Source organism: Lontra canadensis, unplaced genomic scaffold (assembly GCF_010015895.1).
Source record: "Lontra canadensis isolate GAN:19392208 unplaced genomic scaffold, GSC_riverotter_1.0 scaffold1384, whole genome shotgun sequence".
Lineage (NCBI taxonomy): Eukaryota > Metazoa > Chordata > Mammalia > Carnivora > Mustelidae > Lontra > Lontra canadensis.
This window is the reverse complement of record NW_022632368.1, coordinates 1-12249: the sequence shown is the minus strand read 5'-3', so window position 1 is coordinate 12249 and position 12249 is coordinate 1. Positions and strand designations below refer to the sequence as shown.

Below are 12249 nucleotides of genomic sequence, written 5' to 3'. Positions count from 1 at the left end.
GAGAACCATCTATCACATTAACGGACAACAAAAGAAAGCTGGAGTAGCCATACTTACATCAGACAAACTAGATTTTAAACCAAAGATGCTAACAAGAGATGAAGAAGGTTACTTTATCAAAATAAAGGAGACAAAACAACAAGGAGACCTAACAACTGTAAATGTTCATGTACCCAACATGGGAGCACCCAAATATATAAAACAATTAATGACAAACACAAAAGAAATAATTGATAAGTTACAATAACAGTAGAGGACTTTAAAACACCACGTAGACAGCATTGAAACACAGCATCAACAAGGAAACAATGGCTTTGGATGACACTGGACCAGACTGACTTTTTTTGTCTTGATAGAAAAGTACTGGAGCACCTGGGTGGCTCAGTCAGTTAAGTGTCTGCCTTTGGTTAAGGTCATGATACCGGGATCCTGGGGTTGAGTCCTGCGTCAGGCTCCCTGCTCAGTGGGGAGTCTGCTTCTCTCTCTCTCTCTCTCTCTTCCCCTCTGCCCTCTGTTCCTGCTCTTTTATGCCTTGCTCTCGCTCTCTCTCTCAAGTACATGAATGAAATCTTAAAAAAAAAAATAGAAAAAGAAAAATACCGAAAAGTTTTAATTCTCTGAATACCAAGAGTTAATATTTTATGACTACCCTTTCTTGGGAGCAATTTTGAAGTTTTCAAAATCAGTCTAAAGCTTATTAAATCCAACATGACTTTCACAGACTGCAAAACGACTTCCTTATAAAAGAGGAGCAGCCAGGCTTCGGGTGGGTCTGTCACTGTGCTCAGCTAAGTTTCTGTCGGGCACAGAGTCCGGGGGCCTTCCCACTCCTTCCATGGGGGCCTTGGTTCAGCGACACTTTATTTCATGTGTCCCTTGAAAAGCCCTTTCTGATGTTCCCTATCCATGCAGTCCCGTAAGGGTGATGCCTTCCTCTCAGCCTGAACGCATTTATTGGAGTGTACGTGAAATAAAGAGCCATCCCCCGCAAGATGAACTTCTGATTCTCTGTGGCAGTTTCCTGGCAGACATGCAGGTTGAGAACTCCCGTTCCTGCGTCCACAGCTACGCGGGCTGTGGCTGGTGGGTGCAATAGCGTACTTTGTTCTGGGACATGTACTTGAAAAACTGCTGCTGACGCATTCCATGACAGGTACAAAAGGACCCGGTGTCCCACGATTTGGTTTTCACTGGGAGGGTAAGAGTCAAAGCAGTAACCTTTCAGTCGTTTGTTCCAGAACATCCCAAAGAAGGTAGGCTTGTGGTCAGGCCCGTGCGATTCTGGGTACACGTTCTCCAAGAACACCTGAAACCCTTCGACCGGAGTTTTGCATGGAGCTGCCTCCTCTCTGTTACATCCCCAAAGGGCTCCACAGGGGCGGGGGGCTGTGATGGTCATAGAGCTCTTTAAAGTCATCCATCCACATGTCAGCTGTTCGGATGCTGCTGGCCCACAGCCTTGTTGCAGGAGTAGGGTTGAGTATACTTTAAAAAAAAAAACTGACTACCCGGCCAGCCTCGAGATAACTGCAACTCCGGCAACATAGTAGCAATGTGCTTTTTGAAAGTAAAGCTTACATTTTGAAACAGTTTGAGGCTTACAGAATTAGCACTAAGAGAGTAAGACAGTTCTCCTATACCCCCACAATCACATTTCCTCTATTATTATCATTTTATGGTAATGTGGCACATTGTAACACACTGATATTGAGATGTTATCATTAACCGAAGACTATACTTTATTCAGACTCTCTCAGCTTTTCTCTAATGTTGTTTTTGTGTTCCCAGATCCCATGCAGGGTACGACCTCATCTTTAGTACTCTTAGTATCTTCCTAGGCTTCCCGTGGCTGTGACAGTTCTGTCGATTTCTGTGAGTGTTATGCCCCTGACAGTTTGAAATTTGTATCAGCACTCCGAAGTTCTTTAGCTTACTGTTAGCACGGTGTGTCTTTCTCCATCCCTTTACTTAAGCCTCTCGGAGTCACTGTACTGAAAGTAGGGGCTCGCAGACGTTATAGATACAGCTGCAGTTGTGAAATTCGCTGCGACTTTTGATTGCTATTTAGAGACCATTCCCATTTAAAGTGGATTCTGAAATACTTGCACTGGTATCAACCATGCCTGTAGCTATTTCCTACTCATTACAAGAGGCTTACTTTCCTGCTTTCTCTGGTTTTAATTGAGCATTTTACATAAAGGCAGTTTTTTCGTTCACTTCTTAGTGTATCAATTACAGGTGCTTACAAACATTTTAGATCTTTCCTTAGAGGTTGCATTTCACTTCAAACTAATGTAAGGGCACCTTCAAATGACACTCTTGACAAACCGAGCAGGTAACTTACACTATTTCTGCCCATTTTCCCACGACTGCCATTCTTTTCACTTAACTCCTGTGCTATACTCACCGGCTACGTTATGACTCTCATTATTGAAACATTTATTTGGCATTTATCAAGAATAAGATAAATTTTATTATTTAAACAAGTTACTTTTGGGGTGCCTGGGTGGCTCACTTGGTTAAGCAGCTGCCTTTGGCTCAGGTCATGATCCCGGAGTCCTGGGGTCCAGTCCCACATTGCATCGCATCCCCTTGCATCTGACTCCCTGCTCAGTGGGGAGTCTGCTTCTCCCTCTCCTCACTGTTCCTGCTCTCTCGCGCGAACTCTGTCTGTCTCTCTCTCTTCTCTCTCAAATAAATAAATTAAAAAAACATAAATAAACAGGTTACTTTCTGATCTATTAAGAAAAATTAACTTTGTTTGCCTTCCTGTGTTTCTTCCCTGAGGCACTCCCTTTCTTATGTAAATCCAAATTTCTGACCTTCATCATTTCTCTTCTTCCTGAATAAAATCTTTCCATTTTTTGCAGGATAGGTCTAACGGTGACAGTTCCCTTCATTTTTCTTTGTCTGAGAGAAAAAGTCTTTATTTACTCTTCTTTACCAAATAGTTTTAACCAGATGTATAAGGATGCTAGGTTGGTGAATTATTTTTTCTTTTGGCACACGAAAAATGTCCCCTAATTCTCTTTTGCTTGCATGGTCACTCACACGACTTCACTGTAATTTTCCTCTTGGTCCTCTATGGGTTTTGTTCTTGGTGTTCTTGGTGTGCGCGTGTGCGTGTGCGTGTGCGCGTGTGTGTCTTGGTCTGGCTTTCTTCCAGATTTCTTAGTTATCTTTTCGTTTATTCACATTTATAGGCCACGAGGTAGCTTGCTGTCCTGTGAGCTTTCTGGGTATCTGATTCAGTGCCCATCAGTAATTTGGAAATTTCACAGTCATCATTTTTCAAATATCTTTTCTGCTCCTTTTCCCCTTACTTCCACTTCTGGCATTCCAATTATGTCTATGTCATGTATTTTGAAATGGTTCCACAGTTTTTGGATGTTCTACTCTGCATTTTTTCATGTTTTGTTTTGTTTTTTTTTTTTCTCTATTTGCGGCTCACTTTGGGAAGTCCTTGTTGGCCATTCTTCAAGGTCACTGATTCTTTACTTGGGCAGGTCACAACTCCTGAGGACCCCATCAAAGACATTTTTCACAGCTATTGCCGTAGTATGAATTCTGGCATTCCCTTTTTATTCTCTTTCACGGTTTCCACCTACCTACCTCCATTGCCTATCTATTATTATTGCATGTTGTCTACTTATCCCATTGGAAATCTGAACATATTTATCATAGTTGTTTATCTTCCCTGTCTGATCACTCTAGCTGCTGTGTCATATCTGAATTGGATCTATATTGCTTCGACTGTTTGTTCTTTCTGGAACTCAGATGATTCAAATGTTAGCCCATTGGCTTTCATCCCACAGCTCCCAAACTCTGTCCATGTTTGTTTGCTTATTGTACCGTTTTCCTTAAGAACATTTTCATTCCTGAACAACAGCATAGTCTGATCTGGCCTCAAGTTCACTGATTTCATCTTCTGTCATCTACAGTCTACAATGGATCCCAGCCAGCAGTTTTTTATTTTCTTTATGATATTTTTAAATATTTAATTTCCATTTGGCATGTTTCATATTATTTCTGTAACTTGGCAGAGCTTTGCTCTCTTTTTTTAATTTCATAGTAATCCATAATTACTCCTTCAAGAAATTTTATACTGGCTACTTTAAAATCTTTGCAAGCGAGTCCTAACATCTGATTCATCTCTGTTGTTGTCGGGGTTTGCCTTTTCTCGTTTAAGTTTTGACTTCCCTGGCTCTACGTCTGAAGAACAATTTTTTTATCCTGACCTGCACAGTTTGGATAGTCTATGAAAAGACTCTTGATCCTTTCATAGTAAGTTGCCCTGTTTTAAGGTTTGGCCTGCCTGTTCTGGCCTACTTTGGGGGGACGCAGTTCCATTGTCACTTCATTTCATGAGCGTTTGCAAAGCATTCCTGAGCTACGTTGTTCTGAGTCCACCTGATTTTCTGATGGGTGACTGCCAGACATGCCCGTGGTAGCAGAAAATGCTTCCATGGGCCGTGGGATGTCATTAGGTGGGGGTGTGGGATTCAGGGCCTAAAGGATGCAGAACATTCTCGCCTGGCCTGTGTTTCAGTCACCCAGTACCACTGGCCTTCCTACTCTATATCTGCCAGTACACCCAGGGGAGGGGGTCATCTACCATGACACCTGCTGCTGCTGGTGGGAGGGCTAGGAGCTGCAGGCCTGGGTATTTCTCCACCACTGGGTGGAGTGTGCAGGCACCCCAAAACTAGATCGCCTTCTGGTACGAATGCCAGGCCCGGTTGCTTTCTGCCAATGAGTGGAGGGACTGCAGGCGCCTGGCCAGGATGTTTTGCTGGGCAGCATGACGTGAGCCCCCATATCCAGCTGGAACCTTTCTGTTGGCTGGAGTAGAGAGAGACTCTGGCCTTGGATCCCCTTCTGCCATTGAAGGGACACCTAGGAGACATGAAGCCTACTGGAGTCACCTGTGCAGGTGGTGATGCAAAACTGTGGTAGTCTTGAGAAGTGCACAGGTGGGTCAGGCCTCTGAGAATCAGCTATAGTTGCTGCTTTGGGAAGGTGGATCCTGCTGTTTCCTTCATTTGGAGGGGCAGAGTGGATGGACCTGCCCCGCAGGCCAGGCCTAGTTCTTGCAAATGCTGCGGTTAGTTCCCTTGGTACTTCTCTTGTGTGTCCATCTCTCCTTTATGTCACAGTTGAGCTTCCATTTTTCCTGATGTTCACCCATTGAAAGCAGACCCTGTTTTTATTTTCTTTGTTGGTTTTGGTTTTTGTTTTTGTTTTGCTGTGTCTGTGTACTTTATTTCTTTCTCCGTTCTTCCTGTGTTTTTCTAGGAGTGTTGGCGTTTCTTTGATGCCCATCGCTGAAACTCGATTTAATTCTAGATAGTGGTAGGGGCACAGGGGTGGCTCACATGGTTAAGCATCTGTTTTGGCCTCGGGTCATGATCTCTGGGTCCTGGGATGGAACCCTGCCTTGGGCTCCCAGCTCAGCAGGGTGTCTGCTTCTCCCTCTCCTTCTACCTCTCCCCTTGTGCATGTTCTCTCTCTCTCTCTCTCTCTCTCTCTCTCTGTATCTCTCTGTCTCAAATGAATAAACACGATCTTTTTAAAAAAGAAGACAAAGGTCAGGGAATTCACCATAGCATAGATATTCAAATCCTTAGGTCCTTAGGTAGAACACGTTTTCCTTTCCACCAGTTACACTCTTTTCTTGATAATTTGTTGAAATATTTCCAAGGAAATCATTTGAATTTAGAGGGCAGAAGCAAAAAGAAGTGAGGCTCCGCTATCATCCCCGCACACCAACATTCTTGTTGGTATTTTTCTAAGTACAGCTCTATGCAATGTTCCTAATCTGTCCTTTGGACATTCTTTACTAATGTCTAGCTATGATCAAAGATCCGGTTAGAATACCCTTCTCCCTCTTTCCATGCCTCTATGTTTGCCTTAAAAAATGTGAGCTTTATTTACAGCTCTTTCACTTGATTTGTTAGTCTTATGGACATTTGGCTCTCAATAGCAGTCTATTTGCCTCAGGTTTTCTATCGTTATTGACTGAGTTCATACGATACCAAATTCATTAAAGCAGAGTCCTTAGAATGAATGTCCCTGACTTAGCACGTGCTTCCAATTTTTTGCCTATTGCTTTTATACTTGAATGACAGATTTGATTGCAGAAAAAATTGTTAGGTCACACATTTTTCCTTGATGATTTTGTAGCTGTTGCTTTGTCAAAATGTGTGTTTCAAACCTCAGCATTCTACTAATACCTGGTAGGACAAGCTTCTGAAATTAATATTCTTTTGGAACATATTTCAGAGCAGGATTTGTGTATTTCTTTTAGACTAAAAAAAAAAACCAGACGTAAAATTCATATAGGGGTCATTTCCACTTCCACCTATGGTCGTGATGAAAGAGCCCGTTTCAGTCCTATTATCTCACAGAGAAAAACAAAAGTCTGGATAAAGGGGGAAGATAGCCAACATTGCTTAAAGGCATCAGAGAACTTCTTCTCTGCCCAGCACATCCAGGTAGAGGAAATCTGGAGAACAGAGAAGCTCTGCAGGGGAATGCAGCAATCCTGTGCTACTTTTCTCCCCTCAGGGAAGTGCTGAAGGCCACAGTGCCCCGAGTGACAGGGCATCATTCTATAGACAAAGCACCCACCAAGTGAGAGAAGACAGCAGCTCCTCAGAAAACTCGCGGGGCTAGGGAACAAAACTCAGAGTCCGACTTACAGAGCAGTCAGTATTTGAGAAGTCGAGGCCTTAGGAAGAAGAAAGGCGGGCAGACCTGAGACCTGCACTGGGTGGTTTTCTCCCTGGAGGCATTCCTCCATACCTAAGCTGCATGGGACCTGAGACTAGGAAGCTGAGCAGACAGCTGTTCAAAGTCTCAACAGATTTCTCAGCAGTCCCAGGGTGTAGGGAAGTAAAAAGAGGCGTGCCTGCAGAACTCACCGGAAAGAGGGCCCCCAGAAACCACCCCAGACTGTCAGTGGGGACCCCTGAAGGGCTACCTACCATCCGGGAGGGGGGGGAAACCTGAGGTGGTGCAAGCCTTATAAAGCCCGGAGCACCCTTGAGTCAGCTCAGCCCCTGGCTGGATTGATGTCATGGCCCCTACCCTGGAGGCCTGCCAGGGAGAAGGTAAAACTTCTACGGAGGGAGACGCATCCTCCAGGAGCACTCAGCTTTTCCGTAAACAATGCCTGGCACTTAATTAAACCACCAGACTCATCAAAACCCAGATGAAGAGAAAGAGGAAGAGATAAACATCCCCCAGAATACCCCAATAGCATACTTATCGGACACGGACCGTGAAATAATTATGATTAATATGTTCAAGAATATGGATGACAAACTTGAGGTTTCATCAGGACACTAGAATTTCTAAATCAAATGGATACACTGAAAAATGGAAAACTAAAAACTACAATCACTGACATCATGCATTCCACATTGGAGGGTAACAGCATACCAGAACCGGCAGAAGGGAGGGGGAAGACAGGGAAAACTTCAGGGAAAGGGCAAGCAGAAGGCTGACAGGCGCACAGGTTTGTCCATGGGATCGCAGAGACACAACTTGTGCATAGAAGGAGCAGGGCAGACGATGATTTCAGCAGCAGCTAATACCTACGCAGCCCTTGCTGGGTACCGGACACTCTGCCTGGGTTCTGCCATCATTATCCAGAGACAGACTTAGGTACCCCTTCTGGAAGGCTGCCTCTGGCCCTCGGGAGACACTTCTGCCTCCTGATCAAAAGCCCTAAAATGTTTTTATTGTGGCAAAAACATATTTAGGGTGTGAAACGGTCACTGTGACCGTTTGAAGTGTACAATTCAGGGGCATTAATTAGGTTCACAATCTTGTGCAACTATGACCGCTCTTGCCAAACTGTTTACTACTGCGAACAGAAACGCTGTGCACGTTGAACAATGACTCCCCCTCTACTCTTCCCACCTAGTCCCTGGTATCCTCTACTCTACTTTCAGTCTCTATGATTTTGCCTCCTTTTTAGACATTGAACCATCCGTCAAATCCTAAGGGACATGTCCTTTTGTGTCTGGGCTGTTTTGCTTAGCATGAAGTTTGCAAGCTTAACCGACTTGTAGCATGTAGCCTAAAGACACTGTTCAAGTTAGAAATACAAGGTTTCCATTTTCTTTTCAGTTGGCAAGAAAAATTTGGAACCAACCTTTGGGATCCCACTGTAGGCATGTGCACAATTCACTGCGTGCCTTGTCGGCCAGACCTCGGATATCTTAGGCGTGAGTTTAGGCCATGATCAAGTAAGGTTTCCCCTTCCCCAGCAAGTCTCCCAGTAATAGATGTGTGGTTTCCGTAAATGAGTGAGTGGGGTGTTCTCCATTCTGTGAGACAGAAGAGAATTGAAAGGCTTTTTCATCACGGACCGTTTATTTTCTATTCAAGATTAAATTAAGTGAGATAAGAAATTACCTACACCGGATTCTCAGACCCCTGATGGTGAAGTTTCTGTTCTTAGTAGGTGAATTACTTTAAGATCAGAGCAGAGAAGTTATACTCTCTCTTCTAACTCTCATCAAAGAAACCCGGCTATCTCCTGTGGAAAGAAAAGCAAACGAACAAACAAACAAACAAACAAACAAAAACCATTTTTGCTCCCAGGGTCAGTGTTGGTGGACACAACCTATTCACCGTTGCTCTCACATTAGGGGACTCTTTTCTGACATACATCCAATATAATCGACAGAGACAGCACTCAGCCACCACAGCACTTCTCCTTTCTCATTTGGGTATCCGAAGGGTTTGCTTCATCTATTGCAAGACAGATTTTAGAACTAATGGGCAAGCACGGAACTATCAACAGAATAAGTAGTAGAATTAATAATGACGGGGCATCCTCCTGTGTCCTTGCTCTTACTCACCTACAGTATCTACTGTGAGTAGGTATGCTTCTTACCTTCAGTGCCTGGATTTTCTATGAAGAGCTGAGTAAGACTACAGTAAGTTTTCAGAGGAAAGAGGGAATGTCACATGTCAACAACAGGTGGAACAGGCGAAACAACAACAGGCGAGTCTGAAGGATTCGTGACATATGAAAACACTGATTGAAATTTAATGGAATATTAAATATTAAATATCTAGTCCAAAGACTAGATCCTGAGTTGTTTTAATAATGGGAATCTCCCTCTTGCCGGTACTCTTCAAAACAGACTCACACACCAAGAACTCGTCAGTCTACAAATGGCGTTGAGTCACATGCATCTACCTAACTAGAGAACAGAGCATTCAGTTTGGCAGGATTCTCATGTCAGGAAACACAGTCCTTTAAGGATGGACACTAAGGACGGAGGGGAACCGAGTCAGACCCTTCTGGCTTGGGGTAAAACACGGTAGGGGAGTAAAGTCAACGTAAAGAAGAACAACTCTTTGCCTTTGTGAGTGGCAACCTATTACTGGCATGAAGTGGAGTATGGGGCATCAGAAAGGTCTTCTGGGAACTTCCTCTGATGTTCTGGCAGGACATGGTCAGGCCTCTGATGTCACGACAGAGCCACGTGGGACCAACTGCACAGCAGAGGCATTCTTTGTAACTATGGTCGGACGTACTGGCAACACGACCAGGGTGGCGGCTACCTCCGAGTATGGTAAGATTGCTGAGTCTCTAAGCCACTTTCTGTGGCGGTGTGTTAGGCCTTGAAGTCTTCTTGTGTCAGCGCATGGCTGAGCTCCTGTGATCCCACATGTCACGCTGGATCAGGCTGTGCAGCATGGGCAGCAGGGATAGTGTGGGGCAGTGTATTTGTTTACAAGAGCTGCCATAACAAAATGCCCCCACTGGGTGGCTTTAAGAACAAAGGTTTATTTTCTTACAGTTCCAGAGGTAGGAAGGCCAAGATCAAGGTCCCCATAGGGTTGGTTTCCCCTGGAGCCTCTCTTCTTGGCTTGCACATGGACACCGTCTTGCTGCCTCTTCACATGCCGTCTGTCTGGGTTCACACACCCCTGGTTTCTTCCCGTGTGTCCTGTGCCACCATCTCCCGTCATCAGAGAAGTGGCCAGAATTGAAAGTGTGTCCCCTTCCCGACATGCACTATGTCTTGTACTGTGCTGAGGAAAGAACGGACCCCTTTCCCTTCCCCCGTTTCTCTTTCCCACGGTAAATGTAGTAAGTCAGAGGTGGGACCATGGACCAGGGTAGAGGGAAAATAATGTGCCTTAGAGGCACTAATCAGAACCCTGAACAAGCCACCTCGCCCCTTCTCTAGGAGTCTGTGGTCCCTCATGCATAACGAGGAGATTAATGCCGGCTACCTATGTTATAGAACGGTTGGAAGCACGGAAGAAGGTGGCAGTTATGAAAGTGGTATGTGGAAACGGTATGTGGCTCAGTCTTTATGAATTTACCCCCTTCAGTGCATATTCAGTCCTTACCCTTGACTGTGTTTTTGATCCTAGGAGCCCTGCCTCTCCTTCTCACTGGATTTATTGATCTCTGATCCAACCGCCTTTCCTACCAACGCCCAATTGTAAGAAAAACTGATCTTGTTAAAAAAAAAAAAAAAAAAGGATCATGTCCGATCCCAGGGTGGGACTCTGGATTTCTCCAGTGCAGTCATTGATTGTTTTCCCATTCTCCTTTGCCAGGTGATGGTATTTCCAGCCTCCTCTGCATCCAACGGTGGTGGCCCCGTGACCCAGTTCTGCCCACGGAAGTGGATGGGCCACATGTAGGAGTCTTCTGTGGAAGATTCTGTTTCTTCACAGGAAGGACATGTGAGCAGGGGGAATGTTAGTCCAGCCATCAGAAAGAAAGGAATTCTGCCATTTGTGACAGGGAATTAGAGCCGGGGTCCTCTTCTGATCCAGTCTTCCTATTTTGGCCAGAAAGTCTCAGAGGCAGTGTTGCATTATTCTCTCAGGAGGCACATCCTGCATGGCTGCCCCTCTTTTTATAATGCCAGCCTGGGGCGCTGGTGTCCGTTGAGGCTTAAAATGGAGATATTTTAATTCTATCTACCCTTCTTTATGTATGAGATAGACTTCTTCTCTGATGAGCAACTTCCTTCATCCACTCTTTGGGAACCAATGTTACAGTTCATATGCCAAACACGGGACAATTATTTCATTATTTGCCTCTGCTCACCCAATTTCCAAACAATGAATTTATTTCCTAGCATTTAGTAATGGTGACTGTGAGGTCTGTGTCTCTTTAGAGTCGCTGTGGTCTCGATATTTAATCGCAGTTGATGTAGCTTAGTTAGGTCCATCTTAGTGATGATTCTTACTGACACTCAGTTTGTCCCTAAGTGACGCAGACTCAATCTCAGTCTGCCGGCACAGGCGCGAGCTCTCAGCAGGCGCTTAGTAAATGTGTGCTGAAAGTATGCCAAAGAACTGAGTGAGGTGTATTGATATCACACTTGGCTGTTCTGTCATAACAATATATTGCTGTGGCCTCCCCTCCAACAAATGTTTGAAACTGACATTACCCCTTTGCCCTCTTCGGTGTTATTCAAGTAGTACTGCACTGGGATCAGAAGATTTAACACTCACTCCCTCGTTGGATCTTTCTACATTAATGGGGGTGCGGTGGGAGGCAAGTGACCTCAACTCCTGGGTTTGATTTTCTTTTGGCTTCCAAAATTCATTTCCTCACATGACCATTAAGTCTCACTCACACTGTTTTCTCTGTGCTCACCTGTGCCATCATCTGCTATCGCTCTACTTCCCAGAAACTTGCAGAGCCCAGATACCTCTTTCCCTAACAGAGCCCCTCCTTATCACAGTCCCAGCACTCCTATGGGAGTAGTTTGTCAGCAAATCAACAAGTGTCTTTATTCTGCTTCTTCATCTCAGTGGTTTTTCCAGTTATGACTGTGCAAGTTGAAGGCCAAGAGTTTGACCTGGGTCTTGTCAAAGACCCTTTGGTGACCAGCCTCCATTTCCTCAAACTTCAGTTTTCTGATTTCTAACATGAGGCTAAGAGCTAGCTCTCCTGCGTCGACATGAAATGGGTTCCACAAAAGATTGTTAGAACACTATAAATCATACAATGTCCGGATGTGCAAATTTTTTTGAAGACAAGCTGCTATGTGGGAAATGTTGGATCAAATGAGGGAGAATTTGACAACACGCTGACCTTACCCCAGTACTCTTAGGGATGGCAGTAATATTTACACACGGATCACCGGATTACATGCGGGAGTTGGTTGGCTATTGTGTTAACATATAGGGATCCTTTTTTCTCCTTTTAACCCAGACTTGACTACTTTCTGGAAGGACTACTCCAGCAACTGG

The 12249-nt window shown here is 44.6% G+C and overlaps 1 pseudogene; it reads right to left on the bottom strand.

Annotated features, from left to right (window-relative positions):
- Positions 1–860: 860 nt before the first annotated feature.
- Positions 861–1545, bottom strand: LOC116863507 (annotated as a pseudogene).
- Positions 1546–12249: the final 10704 nt, after the last annotated feature.